General features: G+C 40.3%; 1 protein-coding gene across 7 annotated transcripts in view; it reads right to left on the bottom strand.

Moving 5' to 3' along the window:
- Window positions 1-20,952, bottom strand: part of TAFA2 (TAFA chemokine like family member 2) — a 259,077-nt gene that overhangs the window by 10,667 nt on the left and 227,458 nt on the right. For 6 of the 7 annotated variants that reach the window (XR_008307946.1, XR_008307947.1, XR_008307943.1 and 3 more), the window contains one exon: window positions 4,836-5,067. The exons of the other annotated variant lie outside the window; for it this stretch is intronic. The gene's annotated coding sequence lies outside the window, so the exon portion shown is untranslated. The remainder of the gene's footprint in view (window positions 1-4,835; window positions 5,068-20,952) is intronic. 7 annotated transcript variants of the gene reach the window in all.

Raw genomic sequence — 20,952 nt, forward strand, 5'->3', positions numbered from 1 at the left:
AGGTATGAACAGGTAATAGAGGTCACATGGGAAGACTGACTATGAGGGATGGTGAATAGTAGTTATTATTTTCCCTATTGGCTGACATCTAAACTAAGTTACTCAGTAGTTCTACCCAGAACTACTCTAAAGAACTACCTTATTTCAGCAGGAGTTTGGTCAAGCAATTTAGTCAGCCACTATTTGAGGATAAGCATTATCTGAGATGACGCCTACTGCAACACATGCATGCATCATCTAAAAACAAAGCAAAGTCACGTGGCCACTATAAGCAGACTACATTAGATTATACTGAACTTTCACAACTAGAATAATGTTCATTGGTTTTAATTTACATACTTTATATAGTGGATAGCTGTCTGAAAACACATTTTTTGAACAGATGGAAAGGCATTTGTTGCATACAACTGAGTTGTATGTTTTCACAAATAATCAACGATATTTAATTTCTAAGAGGAAAGTGTGTTAACATGGTTAGCATTCATTTGAGAAAAACTCTTGGCTTGTGCATCATTCATCATCTTGTTATTTGTACTATGTTTACTGCCAAACTTTCCATACTATAATTTAAAAACATGGAACATGTTAGTATACATATTCTAATGACTGCAAAAAATAAGATTGAAAATGTAATGTCAATGTGAGCCAGAGCCAGAAAATAACTCAACATTGAACTCTTGAATTTTATTTGCAAGTAAATTTCTTCATTTTAAAGACAATACTGTATTGATTTCCTCACCCTATTCAGGGTTAACAGTTCCAGAAAAAGAATATTATAAGCTCAGTGAAAAATGTCCTGCAGCTGTTTCTTATCATCTGCAACATTTATGCAAATGATTGGCAAGTTATATTAATTGTCATCAAAACATGCAAATGAACTACAGTCCTGCAATTCCAAATTAAATTACTCAAACTTATTTCCAATTTGACTCCTGGTACTGAATGTCTTTATCTTCATATGAGAAATTACCTGATTTGTACTTCTATAAAATTGTGTTACTTACTTAGCTATCTAAAGTAAATGTAGATATTGTTGCCAACCATTCAGTGACCTTATTTGAACATTTTGCCTTCAGTAATTGCCTCTACACCAATGCAGACATGAGGCAGCATACTAGAAGAAAAGGACCACAAACTTGGGATTGGACTTTTAACCCACCCCATCCTGCTCTAAAGTGCAGGAACTAGCAAGAATTCTGAACCAACTTGACACAATTTAAGAGAAGAAATATTCCAAGTTATTACACTCTGCCACAGTGTTACAAATGATTCCCGCCATCCTATCCAATCCTAAATGAGGTCAAGTTATTAGCACCCCCTTTAAGGTTGGTAGTGCTCCCAGAAGACAGTGTTCCCTCTAACAGGGATTCCCAGATGTTGTTGACTACAACTCACAGAATCCCCAAGCAAAAGCCATTACAGCTGAGGACTCTGAGATTTGTAGTCAACAACATCTGGGAATGCCTGTTAGAGGGAACACTGCCAGGAGGGATGTGCGAGATGGCTTGCACTCAAACTGGCTGAGTTTGAGGCTTGCCCTCGAGCTGGTCCGGGCCGAGTTTGACTCGAGGTCAAGCCAGACCCACTGGGCCAGTCAAGGGCCAGTTTGGATTTTCTTTCTTTTTTCTTTTTAGCAAAAAGAAAAAAGAAAAGGTAGACTTACCACCATAGCAAAGCTTCAGGAGGTGCTGCCGTGTCCACGGGGGGAGGGGTGTCTCATGATATTCACCCTAACCCCGTTGGCCTTCTCCTGATCATTTTCCCCCTTTAACAGGCAAAAAGCAGCCCAAGGGACTAAAATTGATGGCGGGTGCCAGTAAGGGGAGGGGGAACATCAGGACTCCCCCCCCCCACACACACACAGAAAGCAGCACCCCCAAAGCCCTGCAGTGGTGGTAAGTCTGCCATTTAAAAAAAAAATCCACACACACCCCAAGCCAGGCCTGAACCGATTCAGACTAGAGCCGGACTGGGCCCAGCTCTAGTTTGCACAGAACCAGACTGGACCTGGTTCAGTTCAAGTCCAGTTCTACTTGAACCAAACTGGGTTTTCCGGTTTTGTGCACTGCAAGAAGCTGGTAGTTTTACAGAACTTAGAGCTGAAGTAGTGATTACTTGGATTCACTGTGGTTGTTGGTGAAACAAAATTAAGTGCCAGGATCTGCGCAGATCCTGGCACTCCTACCAAGCCTAACTCCGCTCCTTAGCCGAGGTTAAAGGAGCAAATGATCCCTTAACCCAACTACCAGGATCATATTTCTCCTTGGGTTGCACACAGCCTGAGAAGACACAGAGACAGGCATCTAGAACACCCATCTGACAGGAGATTCCATCAATGTACTGCACTTGTGGAACAGCGTGCATCATCTGCAAGCGCACTCCATGCGCTCAGCAGCATTTCTGTGATTATCGGTGGGGCGGGGGGAGATGAGTTGCAGTAGCCTCCCGCACTGCCCATGTGAATGGCCCACTATATGCTTCTGAAGCTTTTTTTGTTCCTTTGATAGTTATCATTATATAGATATATAGAATAGGGAACTTCTGGAGCTAAGCAGGTCTGGTCAGCAGCTGGATGGGTAGCCACCACAGTCACCCAATGTATACCAACTTGGACTCCATGATGACAGGAGTCCAAGTAAATATAAATAGTAAAGCTTGATGTTTAGAAACGGTAGTACTTTTGTTAACGATGGAATTTATTTCAAAGGCATGGAGAAATAACATTCATATACTTTTTTCATTTTGTAATTCTAAATAGCATCAGTTTTGAATTCTTTAATCAATTTAACACTCTCAGATATCACTGACCCAACTGGAAGATCTTTTATTCTAACCAAATGTGACATAAGGTAACATACAATATCATATATAGTAAATTAAATCAGGCTGGGCATAAAAGTTAATAACAGAACTACATATGTGTTATTTTGACACATCTGGGGAAAGTGTCATGAGGAAACTGAAATTGCACTAAGTCTGTAAGAAGCTGTCTTGGTCTATTGGGGAAAAAACCTAAATATTACAGTAGGATAATGCCTTTTATTAGAACCAATTAAAATGTCACAGAAAAATAAGTGAGCTTTTTAGTTCACCAGAACTCTTTCAGAATAATCAAAATAAGTGAAGACCAGAAGGGAAAAGAGAAGAGAGAGGAGAAAAGAATGGTACAGGTAGTGGTGCACCTAGTGCAAAAAGGAGCCCAGACCTGAAGGCCTTCAGAGGCCCACCACCACCACCACGAGAACCTCCTCCCGTGTGAATTTTTTTTAACCTGTGCCTACTGCCACTGCTACTCTTGTCACCGGTGGTGGGGGCCTCTCCAAATGACTGGACGGCATCCCCAGAGCCCCACTGTCTTTTCTCAATCTGGACTTGCCCCCTTGGTATTAACTGACAATTTCAATTCTACCTGGAAGCGTCTTGTTAAAACAAAATCCCAATTTTACGGGTTTTCACTGGATATGCTTATTAGTTTGGGTTATGATTGTGCTAGGAAGTCTATTAAACAACGTATTTCTGACACTGATCTACAGTTAGAAGTTGCCAAAATCCCAAAAGGTGTTTACCTTGGAGATCAGCTTTTTAACACAAAAACCGCTGCATACTTAAATAATATTTCTTTTTCCAAGTTCAGGCAGGCGCTATCTTTAGCTCGATTAAATGCGCTCCCTACAGCGGTGCTCCAAGGGAGGTTTAGGGGGGTTCCTTATGCATCCCGACTTTGCCCTTGCGGGTCAGGCGATATCGAGACTACTGAACATGCTATTTTACATTGTGACCTCCACAAGAATGATCGATCAACACTTATCTTGCCGTATCTTGTGATGTTTCCTGGTTATCCAGATGAGTCTCTCTTAAACATTTTATTGTCAAATTTTAATCATAAACATACCAACACAGTGGCTAAGTTTTGTTATATTTTATGCAAACTACGTTCTGTTGTGTGTGATAATGTTTCTGGTCAATGACTGAAATAAAGTATGTTCTGTTCTGAAACACCTCTTTGTTTCAAAAGAGGGCAGAATATGCACAGGGATGGGTCAAGCCCAGGGAACTGTCACTGAAAAGGCCCTCTCTCATGTGGACAACCTTATTATTTTTAAAAAGGACACACACACACAAGAGCTTCTGTACAATTTCTCATGAGGTGGGCAGATTCACATGGGAGGAGACAGTCCGAGTATGGTCCCAAAGCATTTAGGGCTTTAAAGATCAACTACCTAAATAGTGCCTGGAAACACACTGGTAACCAATAGAGAAAAACAGGCTATTTTCTTTTCATTTATTGATTGAAACACAGGGTCACATCATGGAGTGTACAGAAATGTATATAATTTCATATTTTTAGTTTTTATCTGTACATTAAGACATATAGTTCTTGCAAGAGAAACTGTTGAGTAAATGCCTGCAATAATCATACTAAAATGTACATTTTTACTACAGAGCATCAATGGGCTAGTTTCAACTTTGCTGGAGTACAGCTTGAAGTTCTACAAAACCTGCAAAACCTGTTTGATCACAACATAAGTAACAAACATTGCTTATATAATGTTCTTATGTAAATTACACATGTAACTAATTAACAGTAATTTAGATTACTCTTAGCCAGATTTACCATGTTTTGAGTAAGAAAATGTTTCTGAGGGGTGTGTGTGTGTATATTTTGAATGACATCAAAATACACACACACACCCCTCAGAAACATTTTCTTACTCAAAGCATGGTTAATCTGTCTAACAGTAATCTAAATTTCATGATGACATGGTGCTCCAGATGAGTGTAAGGAACAATAAGATACATCAAATTCTGCTACAACTACTGAAACCTGTACACACCTGCTGCTCTGTGAGTATTAAACCAAAGCTGGAACATCTTTCGGGAGTGTTTTTGACTCTTTACTCCTCAACGAACCTTCTGGCCTTTCCTGAAAATCCGACCAAGACTAGGATTCATCACAACTATTGACCCAAACGTGGAGCCAGAATATTGTGTGTGTGTGGAATAATCAAAAATTGTCATCAGGCACAGCAGAAATCTCCTTGTTCTTGAAGGGTTTTACACGTTTGCCTAAGAAACAAACACATGTCAGGTACTACACGTTTACAGGAAAAACTGTATAACACAAGACTGGGATTAGTGGCAGAACATTTTGCTTATAAGGGGGAAAAACCACATATTTAAATATCTAAAATAAACATAATATATTATTTATAAAATACACAATCGAGAAAAGGAAAGGTCACAGTTCCAAGTTAGTGCAATGTATTCGGTTTCAATATAAGCATTTTGGAAATAATTCATTAAAATAAAATATGTAAAGTTTTGACCAGAAAATGACAAAAAGTTTCTTTGCAAATAATGTTTCATTTAAAATAAAATAAAAAGCCAAACAAATATTACATTTTTATGTAGGAATAAAGACATAAACAAGCAAGGCTTGATTCATGGCTATGTCCCACTGAAAGCAATCAAACTAGCCAAAAGCTAGTGGTCTCAGTGGTGGTAGTCTCAGTGTTTACATTATTTTCAGGTCAATTAACAGAGGAATTACGAAAAGAATATATGAACATATTGGACTTGGGCATGCATTCATTCTCAGACATACAACGATCCATTCAGATGTGCCTATATATATCTTGCATGCATATAGCCAGTTCAGATGAGCCTCAGTCCACTGCTGCTCGTAGACATAAGGCTGGAGCCTCATGCACACCCCTGCTAACTTGGCAAAGAGGCTCCAGCCTTTTAATGTGGTGATTCTCTTTATTTAGCAGAGGGAGAGTATCTGGCCCTATCCACCCCCAGCACAGTACCTCCAGTGACTGTTGCTGGTGTCTGTCTTAAGTTTCTTTATAGATTGTGAGCCCTTTGGGGGCAGAGATCCATCTTATTTATATATTATTTCTCTGTGTAAATAGCCCTGAGCCATTTTTGGAAGGATGGTATAGAAATTGAAATTATTATTATTATTATTAATAATAATAATAATAATAATAATATCTCCCAGTGAGGCACTACCTTGGCATGGTTGTGGGGCTTGTGTGATCTGATGAAGGTGAGAGCTATGCCAGGGGTCCAACCATACTGGACAGGTCTCACCAGAGGAGCAAGACAAAGAGTGCCTCTCCCATCAACAATATGGTGAGACATAACTTTAATAAATCTATACCGTATCGGTCGTCGCCCGGGTCAACAAGGACCGCGCCAGATGCTATAGTCCCTGGACATCTGGTGGCAAGTGGGCAACAGGACTCAGGATCTTCAGTTGAGCAACCAGGGCTGGAAAGTTACTGGACAGCAAAGTTACTGGAAGAAATGTCGCTTAACCGAAAAAAATATACGAAAAATGCCAACAAGGAAATAATGATCTGCTATTACAAGTCTAGTCCAACTAGACGAGGTTATTTAAAAAGAATGTACCAAATTTGGAAAGAGAAGCATCCAGACACAGAAATAACAGAACAAAGGCTAGCAGACCAGAGAAGATTCATAATAAGAAATAAAGTATTCACAGGAGTTGAGCAGGAAGAACTGCAAAGAGCAACACAGGCTCAAGATATGGTTGAAGAATTATCACCAATTGAAGAAGTTGCTCAGGCGCAGGTGGAGGAGGTGTTGGAAATCGAGGATGCCACTGTTGCTGAACTGTTTCAAAATCAAAACCAGGCAACCTCCCCTTTGCCTTCACCTCAAAAACCCAAATGTCGTTTAACAGAAAAGCAACAAGAACTAAAGCAAAAAATAACTGAGCACATGAACCAAACAACCACCAGGGTTCGACTTCCTGCTCTAAAAACAGTTGCCAAAAAACAACTTGCTCGGGCATTAAAAGATGTCAATGCTGCACTTGCAGAAATAACAACCAATAATTTGCAAGAAACAAACCAACTAATGTACAGTGCAGCAACAACAACAACAACACAAGAGCTCGGATATAAGATCAGCGGACCTGTCAAAAAAGAAAGCAGTACATCACCTAAATGGAAGATTAGATTAGAAAATAAAATCTCCAGGCTTAGATCAGATGCTAGTAAATTGAAAGTTATGAAAGACAAGAAGCTGAAGAATGAAAACACCAAACATTATCTGATCCAAAAATACCACCTAGATTCAAGGAAAATTAGAGAAGTCCTGGAAATAATAAAGCAGCAAATAACCGCAGTGTCAAAGAAGATTAGCAGATATGAAGCCAGAATTACACAACACAGGCAGAATCTCCAATTCCAGTGGAATCAGAGACGTTTCTACCAAAGCATAGAAGGAGTAACTGCAAGAAACCTAGAAACACCAAATAAAGAAGAAACAGTGCAATTCTGGCGGGAATTATGGGACAATCCAATAGATTATAATAAAAAAGCAGGCTGGATGAAAGAGGTCAAAAAATGTAACCAACAAATGCGAGAACTAATAATAACACCAGAATTAATAAGTAAAAGAGCAAAGAAAATTAAAAATTGGACTGCACCAGGCGACGATGAACTGCGTGGCTTTTGGCTTAAACACCTAACAAGCCTTCATAAACAACTATCAAAACAGTTCAATCACATTTTGCAAGGAGGTGATATTGAACAATGGCTAACAACTGGGAAAACTCATCTCATCAGGAAAGACCCAGCAAAAGGTGCAGTTCCAAGTAATTATAGACCGATAACCTGCCTGCCAACCATGTTCAAATTATTAACTGGAGTAACAGCAGATGAAGTGATGCAACACCTAATTAACTAACAAACAGCTTCCAGTTGAACAGAAAGGAAATTGCCCAAACACCAGAGGCACAAAAGACCAGCTGCTGATTGACAAAATGATTTTAGAAAATTGCAAGAGAAGAAAAACCAATCTAAGTGTTGCATGGATTGACTACAAGAAAGCCTTCGATTCATTGTCTCACACATGGATACTAAAATGTTTAGAAACAACTGGTGTCAGCAAACACATTCAGATATTTATTTAAAAAGCAATGAGGATGTGGAGTACACAGTTAACAATCAATGGCGAGGCACTTGGACAGGTAAGCATTAGAAGAGGCATTTTCCAAGGGGACTCACTATCCCCTCTGTTGTTTGTAATCGCCATGACCCCACTTTCACAAATACTCAACAAAACAGGCCTCGGATACCAAACATCTAAAAAATCAACCATCTGCTGTACATGGACGATCTGAAGTTGTATGGAAAGTCCCAGTCAGAAATCAAATCACTGCTAAACACTGTCCGTATATTCAGTAGTGATATAGCAATGGAGTTTGGACTAAACAAGTGTGCTGCATTAAAAATGAAAAGAGTAAAAATAACAAAAACAGAAGGAATAGAACTGCCCAATGGAAGCAAGATCAAGAACCTGGAAGAGAAAGAACCTTACAAATACTTGGGCATTCTCCAGGCTGATAACATTGCACACACTGAAGTTAAAAGAAAAATTGGAAGTGAATACATCAGGAGAGTTAGAAAAATCCTCAAGTCCAAACTCAATGGCGGGAACACCATACAAGCCATAAACACCTGGGCTATACCTGTTATTAGATACACTGCAGGAATAATAGACTGGACCCAGGCAGAGCTAGAGACGCTAGATCGTAAGACCAGGAAAATCATGACCATCAATCATGCTCTGTACCCCCGCAGTGATGTAGATAGGCTCTACCTCCCTCGCAGCTCAGGTGGAAGAGGAATGCTGCAAGTCCATCAAACAGTAGAGGAGGAGAAAAGAGGCCTTGAAGAATATATCAAGGACAGTGAAGAAGATGCACTTCAAATGGTCAATAAGGAGAAACTATTCAACACCAATGAAACAAAGCAGGCCTACAAGAAAGAACAAGTCAAGAACCGAGCAGAAAAATGGAAAAATAAGCCACTGCGTGGTCAATATTTGCACAATATAAGTGGAAAATCAGACATCAGCAAGACCTGGCAATGGCTTAAGAATGGCAACTTGAAGAAAGAAACAGAGGGTTTAATACTGGCTGCGCAAGAACAGGCACTAAGAACAAATGCAATAAGAGCAAAAGTCGAAAAATCAACCACAAACAGCAAGTGCCGCCTTTGTAAAGAAGCAGATGAAACAGTGGACCACCTAATCAGCTGTTGTAAAAAGATCGCACAGACTGACTACAAACAAAGGCATGACAAGGTAGCAGGGATGATACACTGGAACATCTGCAAAAGATACAAGCTACCTGTAGCCAAACATTGGTGGGACCATAAAATTGAAAAAGTTGTTGAAAATGAAGATGTAAAAATATTATGGGACTTCCAACTACAAACAGACAAACATCTGCCACACAATACACCAGATATAACTGTAGTCGAGAAGAAAGAAAAACAAGTCAAAATAATCGACATAGCAATACCAGGGGATAGCAGAATAGAAGAAAAAGAAATAGAAAAAATCACCAAATACAAAGATCTACAAATTGAAATTGAAAGGCTGTGGCAGAAAAAGACCCAGATAATCCCAGTGGTCATTGGCGCCCTGGGTGCAGTTCCAAAAGACCTTGAAGAGCACTTCAACACCATAGGGGCCACAGAAATCACCATCAGCCAATTACAAAAAGCAGCTTTACTGGGAACAGCCTATATTCTACGACGATATCTATAACAACTGACAATAAAATTCAGCCATCCCAGGTCCTTGGGAAGGACTCGATGTCTGAATAAAACAAACCAGTCAATAACTCCTGTCTGACTGTGTAAACAAGCAATAATTATATAGTGGTAATTGGCGCCCTGGGTGCAGTTCCAAAAGACCTTGAAGAGCACCTCAACACCATAGGGGCCACAGAAATCACCACCAGCCAATTACAAAAAGCAGCTTTACTGGGAACAGCCTATATTTTGCGACGATATCTATAATAACCAACAGTATTGATGATAAAATTCAGCCATCCCAGGTCCTTAGGAAGGACTCGATGTCTGGATAAAACAAACCAGTCAATAACACCTGTCTGACTGTGTAAAAATAATAATAATAATAATAATAGGATAAAACAAACCAGTCAATAACACCTGTCTGACTGTGTAAACAAGAAATAATAATAATAAATAATGCAAATGTGCCTGCCCCTATATCACTCAAGGACATGCCAACACATTCTTGGCATGTCCTTTACTTGCATGAAAGGGGTGATCATCAGAATCACCCCTCTACATGCATTACAAAACTCTTTACACATAATTAATGGACGTGCTGGGAACATGTTGAGGTCCTTGGGTGATGTAGGGGTGGGAGCATTCACTGAGGCACCAACTTTATCACATGTAAGAGCTGCAGTGGACTGAGATTAATCTGAACCAGCCCCCTGACTATCCCATTCAGTTCAACTGAGGAACCCAACCCACATTATTTTGAACACACAGATTCAGGTAACACTTTATCCCTTCGTTACTATACCACAGGCTAACTGCTGGATTGAAGCCTAGCTGTGAACCCTGGCTAGAAGTAATTACAGATTTAAACAAGAATCTAGAAGGAAGCAATTGAATCCTTCTTCAGTGTTATACCTCTTTAATGCAAGAACTGAGATCTACTATGTTGCAATAAATGACTCATGCATAATAGCATCGATCCAGTAAGTAAGTACTATGATCAAAGTTGGGACTTTCCAGTTGGCAGAAACGGTAGGAATTGTGTTCCAGGTTCTTTGTTTTCTGTAGCTAAAAAAGTCTATGCATGTAGCTATCAGTGGCTGAAACATGCACAAATAGTTTTTAGTAGAAACGTAGGCAGAGCAACAATGCTTATTATAGGAAAATGTAAGAAAACCATGAGGGGGTGGGGATTACAGTATAGGCAAAATATAAGCTACATTAAAATTAACTCCCTGTATTAACTTTCAATATTCATATGCAAGCAGTTAATGGAATAGTATCAGAAAAGATGAGTTAGTGCCTCTTAAGGTCAGCATGAGCATCACAGAATATAGTTCTGAAAATAATCTAGGTGCCATGTTTGTGAAGCTAAATACTGTGCGATGTATTCATAAAAAGACAATTTGGTCTGCACTGATAAATATGATCTTGAATGAACATATTAACATGAATATTTTGGTACTTTACCTTTATTTACTTCTTATTTAGTAAGGTTAAATTAAGAAATATTTTTTGAAGAATTAGTTGAGTTCACTAGCGAAAATGTGCTCCTTGCATTATTTTTGGAATTACATAATGAATAATCCTAAGCCACTAAACATGGTTTACACTGAATATCTTTGATCTTTTTGCTGATATAAAATTACCTAAAAGGAAAGCTGCAGTTAAATTTGGGTATATTAGAATAACAGCAAAAATGAACATGATTAACATAATTACATATTAGAATTACTAATAGGACCTATAATGGCACATCATTTTATTTTCTTCAGTGCAGATAAAAATGCATCCAATCAATTAATACTTTATGGCACACACTTAGTAGACCTACATCATAGAATGGTAGTGTAGCACCGAAGAGCGCTAGATTAATATTTATTTTAAAGAAATACAGATAACTGTACCTAAGAGCCAGGCATAGCGGACAGTCACATCGGCAGTTCTTATCATTCTGAGTATATCTCTGCGGTCAATTGTTTATTATGTTAATAAGAGGAAGTTGGAGCCCTGAGTCCAAAGATGGCCAAAAAGAGAGAGCTAAGGATTAGGCTCTAGGTTCTCTACAAATTCCAAATCACCAAATTTAATTATTTATTGTTTCAGATTTGAAAGAAAGTATCTAAAAAATATGAAGTTCAAGCAGGAATAATTTGAAGCAAAAGACACTTTCACTTTGGTTTTCTCTATGTAAATGTTCATTTAAACCTATTGGGGTTGGAATGTTTAGCTGTGATCTAAGTCAAAGATAATGATTTGTGTGTTTGTTTGTTTTTGGAAGCCCACAAGCATACCCATTTACTAGACAAACTAATACATTTCTTACTAACTAGCTCCCTCTACATTCAATACAAAGTACTGTCCTCTTATTTGGATTCCACCAGATACTTCAACTCAGAAAATGTAAAAGAACTATAGGCAAAGGTGTTTTCAAAGCTAGACATGTGCAGAGGTAGAAATCTAATAAAAGAACTAATCAGAGTTTTACGGCTGGACTGGGGAAAAAATTAGAAGACCTTTCAGTCTTAAAACCTGAGTGTGTATAGTTTGCATTTGTTAGTGCAGTTTCCTTAAAGCCAGGAGAGGCATCATTCTACAACTGAAAAGATATTTATTGATAGATAGATAGATAGATAGATAGATAGATAGATAGATAGATAGATAGATAGATAGATAGATAGCACTGTTGTGTTATCACATCAAAATGTGAAAAGTGAAAATTGTGGGTTTGGTCAAGCCAGAGGGAACAATTCAGCCAAAGTTAAGCTCTTTAAGTCCTCATGATTGCAATGACAAAAATTTAAGAATTTTAAAAACCATAAAATAAATGATTGCAGGGAGAGCAGGCTTAGGCCGCTTGTAGCTGGGCAGCCAGACTGACCGCCCACATGGCTGCCAGCTCCGTCATGGAGCCGGCTTGGGCTGTGGGGATCGAGAGCTGTGCAGGCCCCAGAAGTTCCAAGATGCCCCATGCAAGCACGTGGGGCATCCTGGAGAGAACCCCGAGCCTGGGAGACTGCTTGCAGCCTCTCGGTTGGGGGTCTACTCATATGTCACCACGTGTTGCGGCGACACACGAGTACAAAAACAATGTTAATGGAACAATCACTCTTTTAACCTCGTTTAAGGGGAGGAGGATTTATCGTGGCTTGCTGGGAGCCGTGAAGCTCCCATTGCAGCATATGATCGCCCAAAAGCAGGCTTGGCTCCCTTAGGATTGCTTTTGGGCGATCGTGGGGATAGTTTTAAAGAGAGAGGAGAGGAGAGGTGGTCTTGGGGTAGCAAGCATGACTTTCCCCCTTTTCCCCTAAGCAGGGTCCGCCCTGGGAGCCCTTGCATTTGAACAGGAGACCACATGTGAGCACTGTAAGATATTTCCCTCAGGACAGGGAGGCACTCTGCAAAGAGCAGAAGGTTTCATGTTCATTCCATGGCATCGCCAAGATAAGGCTGAGAGAGATTCCTGCCTGCAACCTTGGAGAAGCCGCTGCCAGTCTGTGAAGACAATACTGAGCTAGATAGACCAATGGTCTGACTCAGTATATGGCAGCTTCCTATGTTCCTAAAGAACTGTGGAACATTGTAAAGGCAGACACCATTATAGGAAAATAATGCCAAGAGGAATCTCATGGGATTCTAAATTTCTGTGTGCTAAAGTGGTGGATTGGTAGACATTTCTTTTCTTTATGAATGTTTAAAACACTTCTTGAGGTTATTCCTATTAAACTATTCACTGCAGTTAAACTATTTACTATTAAATATTTTCTATTTATTATTGCTATTAACTATTACCATTAAACTATTTTCTGAAGCATTTACCTTCCATGTTAACATTTTGGTTCACTGGATGCGAGAAAAACCAAACATACCTTTGCAATAGAACCTGAACAAGACTTTTCAACAAGAAGTGTCGTTTCCAACAAGGCCAAGCTTCGCAAAGGGTTCATTGACCTATACAGAGTCACTTGCCAAGAAATAGTGACTAAGGAAACTTCAGGCTGACATTTGAGATTATTACCAATATGTTTTCATAAAGATGAGGTGTTTGCAGCCTTTAATGAGGCATTCAATGTCTCTGTCTCACTTACCATTCTTACTTTTTCTGCCACCCTTACTATGTTGCAAGCTGAAACGACTGAGACAAACTATGCTAATGGAACCCTCAGGATGGACTCCTGGCCTATCAGGAAGAAATATTCATGTTTTGCATTTTGAATTAGAGTTGACCTGAAAAATTCTATAGCATTAAATAATCAAACATTAAAAACCTGTCTGTGTGCATAGTATAAATAAGTAGCTTTACAACTTTAATCACAATTCTAGCTTTTTGTGCTCCTGATTATTCCCTTGTCTGTGATTAATGCTTGTTTGCTGTTAGCACTCTGGAGAAATAATTGGGCCTTATCTAAGTCTTGTAAAGCTATTCACATACTTTACTGCTAAATAAATAGCACTCAGTAGTCCTAACTCACAGCTGTAAGTAGAAGAGATTGTGACAGATATATAGAGCAGATAAATCTTGACAGGATTTGGGCCATGAGGATGTGGGAATACCCCTGGGAGCTATTATCCTGTTTGGATAGGTTGTGAGGATTCAGACACAAGCAGAAAATTCTCAAGCAAGGTTAACATGCATGGCTACAGATTGCTAAGAATAAAGCAGAGATAAAGCTGAAGTGAATATGTGAATCTGAAAATTTGATCCTACACTGATGGGGGATAAAATTTTTGTATAAAGTCCTATTACAGGTAAGATCTTATAGCTGTTCTGCCTCAAGGTCACAAAGGCTTCATGCTTTACAACCACCCACAAAGACACTTCACTAGCTTCTGAGTTGCTCATCTTAAAGAAAACAGAACATCTGGCCTACATATGCAAAGCTCTGTTGCCAGATCTGGCTTTTTTAAAGCCAAATCTTGGGTTATGGCCCATTTGACTCACAAGTATACCCCTTAGGTTCTGGTTCTGGCCACATTGAGTCATTTCCCCTATAAAATCCTAGATTGACCACAGTGGTGTTGAAATTTTCACCACATCAGGTTTAAAAAAAACAAAAAAAACCCTCCTGTGAATGTGAATGATATGAAAGTGTGTTATTTAACAAACTATTTATATAGCCTAGAAAACATCAGTGAGCCACTTATAATCCATGAGCCAGTTATAACTACTGCATTTGTTTAAAAATGATTGAAGTCACCCATGCACTGTTCTCCATGTCTCATGGTTCTTGCTCACAACCCTCCTTGGTGAGAGACATTTGTCAGACAAAAACATGGGTTTTGCCTTGGAGGATAAAACTCACATCTGTCAAGGAGGATCCCAAAAATGTCAGAGGTTTTTTTTTTGGGGGGGCGGGGTGTCACAACTTTGTTGTTTTTGCTCCAAAAGCCATTTAGGAATCAAAGGTCAAATCTCAAAATATGTGATCTGGATAACCAAGATTTGACTCCAATGGACTATGATCATCCATTGTGTTCTAGCAAACTGCTTCTTAAGTGACATGGCACTTATTCACAATGGCTGTGGCAGAAGAAGGAATTGGATCCTCTTGGGGATAAGGCAGGAGTCTTTCCTGCTCAGCCGCAGAACTTCTGGTGGGTTAAAGAGTTACTCGCTGCAATAAGCTGCTGTAGTCTCATTATATTGTTCCACCTTCTAACTCTTAAGTTGATCATACTGTCCCCTATGCATTTTTACTTCTTTAGAAAACATTTCTCTACCATTCTTCCTGCCAAAAACCCCCACAAACTGAGGTGAGAACTGTTCAGTTTGAATTTCCTCAGACTGGAGGGACCCCCAGTATAGTTGGGCTGAAAGTGATCAGAACTTTCAAGGATACATGTTTTTTCAAGCAGAATAGTAAAGATGATTGATATTTGTACCTGTGGGGTGATGTTATATGAGCTACACTCAAATAAGATACACATGCATATTTGCTTTCTTTTTAATCATTTTCCAAGATCAGATACCCTGTACTCTAAAGTACCATCACAAAAGCATTCATGGCACTGCTGACCTGAAACAAACCCCCACCCCATATACAAACTTTCAGTCTGCACAACACTAGAAAGTGCTTCAACGATTTTATTGGATATGGGGAATGAATATTTTGAAGGGAAATGGAAGCCACCAGCCAGTGAGAGAACCTCCTTTGCTGCCACTAAAAAGGCGACAGTAGTGAACCAGTACTACCACCACCCACCCTAAAACTGCCAGCTGACATCCACCTGGGAAGGCTGCCACCGCTGCAGCTACTCAACAATATGCCCCTCCCCCACAGTCATAATAAGCCCTTTTAAAACTGCCAGCAAATGTTGTTGTCCCCACAAAGCTAGTTTGGTCCCCCACTATGAATTTCACAGACCCCTCAATTGTAAGCCAACAGTTCTCTTTAGAGAACTTTCAGCTCAGGCCTACCTTCAGGAGCCAGAATGGAACAGATGTGATGGAGCCATCCCTCAAGATCTCCACTCTTATACACATACAATAAGCCATGTACTCTAAAATCTGATTGGACACCAGTGTACTAATCTGTGAAGCCAGTTTTTATTAGGGATGTGCGAAACGTTTCGGATACAAAATGTTTTGTACCCAAAACAGCCTGTTTCGGGTGTTTTGTAGACAAGACAAAACACCCATTTTCCAGATCCAAAAGTTTTGTATACAAAACAAAATGTCCCTGTTTTGGCTACAAAATGTTTTGTTGTTTCGGACCTCCATTTTGTGGCAATCTCGGAGTCAGTCTCCGTTTTGTGTTTGACATATCTTTGAATTTCCCGCATTTCCAGCCTTCCGATTGGTGACCTAAAGCATGGGCTGACTTGCTGACGATTCCCTCCTTGTTCCCCATTGGCTCTTTTGCCTCTTGCCACTCTTTACTGACCCCACATTGGCCAGGGGAAGGGTCGAAGACGGGGCAAGTGTGTGTGTGTGGGTGGGGGAGTTCAAGGAAGGGTTTTCAATTCATTCAGCAAGTTAGTAGTCGCCATTCTGCCTTTCTGCCTCATCGAACACAGAGAGAGAACTAGTTTGCAGCACTGCATGCCTCAGTTGCCATGATGCCATGACATTGCCTATGCCTGCCTTGTTGCCAGCCTGAGCCCAGCCTGCTATGGCTACTGCATGCCAGCCTGGGAATGGATTCAGGGGCAGAAGAGTGATTGGGTGGTAGTGCCCCAATGGGTGTCTGCCAGGCTGCCACCACCCAGATTCCAAAGGAATTGGGCAAAGGGCTGAGTATTTGTGATTTGTTGAAGTTTACGTGTCTTTAAGATTTTGTCCGCATAGGAAATAATGGAGGTTTCAGCAGCCCCATAACTCCACTTGGAGGGCACCAGGGTGGCCCAGAGCGAGTGGTGGTGTAGTGCAAATAGGGTGCCGACCACCCCCATGGGTTGCTAACCCATGAGGTGCTGGGTTCTGTTGTTTCTGAGGTGTTCTGAATGTAGATTCTCTGGTAGCATATGAGAATTTCTACAACAAACTGTGAATCCACTCTCATATGCTACCAGAGAATCTACACTTAAAACATCACAGAAACAACAGAACCCAGTACCCAGAACCCAGTAGCAACCCATGGGAGTGGTTGGCACCCTCTGTGCTCTACACCACCACTCGCTCTGGGCCACCCCAGTGCCCCCCCCCAGTTATGGGGCTCCTGAAACCTCCATAATTCCCTATGGGGAAGAACCTTAAAGATGTGTACACTCCATTAAATCTTTAAAAATCAGCCCTCTGACCAATTCCTTTGAAATAATTCTGGCAGCTTCCTTACCCCCACTGGGCGCTACCACACACCCTACTCTGTTCTGGGCCACCCATTTCCCCCCAAAGTGAAGCTATACTTTTGCTGAAACCACCATTATTCCCTATGGGAAAAATCTTAAACTTCAAAAATTCACCAAAAATCAGCCCTCTGCCCAATTCCTCTGAAATTTGGGTGGCAGCTTCCACACATTGGGCACTACCACCCCCACCCACTAGTTTTGCCCTGGGGCCATTTTTTAAAATCCAAAATATTTCAGATTTGGATTTTGCCATTTCGAACAAAGAACAAAATTGGGGTGCTTCGGATTGGCTGATTTTGAACAAAAAACAAAATGAGGGTGTTTTGGATTTGGGCCAAAAACAAAACAGAAAACAAAACAAAACGCGCAACCCTAGTTTTCATTTTATTAGGTATTTTAATAAAGGTATTCTAATTATCCATATATCTAAATCTATATGAATAAGTATATCAAAAGCCTCCAGAAAATTAGCTGTCATCTGCTCCAAATGGAGGGTTTCCATGCTGATGAGAACGTAGGCAGTTCTCTATGTTCCTAACATGATCTGTGTGCATGTTTTAGCAGCCTTCCTTAACAAATTGGAATCATCAGGAAAATCCCACATTTTGGGTAACACCACAACTCCTATATTCTACACTTCCTGTTTCTCCTTCAACTTTTTCCTTGTGCAACAAACAGCAAATGTCATCAGGGTGCTTTCCAGATGGGTGCTTAAAATTGGTTCACTACATATAGGCTTAGTGTGTATTCGTATGATCTGGGTTTTGACACCATCTTGCATACAGGGACCACAAAATGCCATTCGCACAGCCACAGCCTGTATTTAGATCTTATCTTGATGTTTCACGCTTAAAGCATTATATGTGCTTTACAAAATAGTAGCTGATTATTTTAGTTTTGAGAACAGTTTGCAGGCTTACTGGGTTTACTCAGAAGTAATTAGTTCAATGGGCTTCCTTACAAGTAGTAGTGCATAGGATTGCAGCTGTAGAAGTGTGGCTTGCACGGCAGACTATTTTTCGCCATTTTTTTTAATTTTTGGCAAGAGCTCTTGCACAAATCGCAGGACGGGGCCAGAGGAAGAGCAGCCACCTATTAAGGAAGAGCAGCTGCCATGTTCAAGGCTTGGTTGGAGAAAAAAACAGTGGCAAACTTCTCCTAAGCCTTCTATGTCTGTGAGCAAATTCACCCAAGGGCCAGAAGAAGGGGAGGGAAAGCCATCAGTCACCCACCCCCTCCTCTTCTCTATTTCACTCTCTCCTGGTAGGAAGTGGTGTAAAATCCGATGGCAGCTTCAAAATGTTGGGGTTGACTGGGATTTAATGCCACTGCCTCCCATGCAGTCTGGAAAGCACCCTGCAGTGCTTTCACAGATTCAGTATCACAGTATACTTTCACAGTATCACAGATTCTGCCTGCATTCTGCTTTCTTACTTCTCCAGATACCTTGCTCAGGTTTTTACACACTTTGAATTCTGCCTTTAGCATCCTCTGCCTTTCAAGAACACCTCGTATCTGCTTTGTGGCTAGTCTTCAATCTTACACATGAACTACAACTATAAATGGCATGGAAATTGTGTACTGTCTGCCTTCTGAGCTTTCAGCTTGGTTCTATTTGATTCACTCTCTGGCTTGGATCTATTTCTACTTCTAGCCGACTCCTTAACAGCTTTAGGAGAAAAAATGTAATGGAAAACATTGTTCCACATAGCCCGATTCTGTGAGTGTTTACTTTGAAGTAAGTCTCACTGAGTTCAATGAGGCATACTATGCAATAAGTGTGCATAGGATTGTAGCCTCAGACACTGTGCTACAAACAAAACCATTTGTAATCTTCAACATTGCTTTTCCTAGAGTGTCCTCCATTAAGTTAACAACTACTGCTATTCCAGACAGAATAATATGAGAATTGCACCCTGAATGTGAGAAATATTTCACTGCGCTTCTCATGTGATAACCACAGTTAATCTACTGTCCTGCAGGATCTAATCTATCAGTAACAATGCACCACACACACACACTACATACTAGTTTTTAAAGATAAATGACACACATAACACATCTTAGCTTAATCTGAGCTATAGCCCTATTTTGTGGAAGAAACTGAGAAAGCAAGACGACTCAAAGGGAAGAGCCAACAAGAGAGCAATATTTCTCAAGTTTTAGCAGTAGAGACACCAGTGCTTTACTATTCCCCCCCCCCCCCACTTTGCAGCTGCCTAAACTACTTATGCATTTGTTGTAATTCAGAGGAGGACAGGTCATCAACCGATATAGCTGCTACATTGACACTAATATCAGCCTTGGTTTAGAGATAAATTCAGCTTCTAGATCAGGCACTCATTTTCGACCCTCTGTATTATTCCTTTTTATCTATCCTTTCCCCGCAGCAGGCAACCAAGCAGAGGTAGTCTGAGCAGAACAAATGGGGATCATGAGAGCTAGAGCAACCATTGTCGGTACCAGATGATTACATTAATCTTACCAATTATCACCTTCTCTGTAATGGTCTTTTTTGAGGAATATGTCTCTTCAGAATTACGTGACAAAATCATTTTGGCAATCATTGCAGTCTTCAAGTTTCCTTTCAGACACAGTTCAGGGGCACACAGAGAGCTTTACTAATCTCCTTCAGGTGCTGGATGAAGGCCAAGTCTTGAATTAAATCTCCTGGCTTCATATCAATATCCCAAAGGTTTTAAAATACACAGGCAGAAGCAGATGTGAGGGGCATACGATAAAGCAGTGTTCTTTAGCATGTGAAAAAGACCTTGGGTATGTTTAGACAACCAGCTTTTCCTCAGCTACAGTGACTTTTGAAATCGGCTTGTATTACATCAGGAGCTGGCTGTCTGAGAGTTCAGAACCTATGATTAATTCTGCTACTTGAGCATCCAACTATGTGGTTCTTGTAAAACTCACCATGCAGTAGATGAAAATGATAATACGAAGCTACCCCTGATGATACTCCTGGATATGGATATGGTAGCCCAGTGGCAGAGCCCATGCTTTGCATGTTGAAGGACTCAAGTTCAATTACTAGTAGGGCAGAATAGACTCTTGCCTGAAACCCTGGACAGCGAGCTGCCATTAGTCAAATTAGATAATACTGAGCCATGGAGAGCTGCTGCTAGTCAGAATACACAATAGAAGCTAATGGTGACTCAGTATAAAGAAGCTGCATATGTACTCAAAAAGAACTGTATCTTTGTTCTTTTATCTTTGAAGTCTTCCCATAGAAGAAAATCCATAGCTCAGTAGCAGAGCACCTAATTTTTGTGTAGAAATTCATAGGTTTCATCCCGGGAATTTTTACATATTTGAACCTGGTCAAAAGCTGCTGTAGTTCAGGGAAGAAAGCACTAGGCTTAATAGACCATTGATCTTGATGGCTGGCATAATGTGCAATGCCCTTTCAATGCTCTTCCTCTGCCACAGCACTGAGTGGTAGAGGAAATGATCTCAAGCCAATTCCTGCTGCTTATTTCCTCACAGTATGCCTTTCAGAAGGGCAGAGCCCAAGCAGGAAGAAGAAACAAGAAAATGATGACAAGGGCGACTGCACCTGGTGTATGCACCTCCA

The sequence above is a fragment of the Hemicordylus capensis genome, chromosome 5 (assembly GCF_027244095.1).
Source record: "Hemicordylus capensis ecotype Gifberg chromosome 5, rHemCap1.1.pri, whole genome shotgun sequence".
Classification (NCBI taxonomy): domain Eukaryota; kingdom Metazoa; phylum Chordata; class Lepidosauria; order Squamata; family Cordylidae; genus Hemicordylus; species Hemicordylus capensis.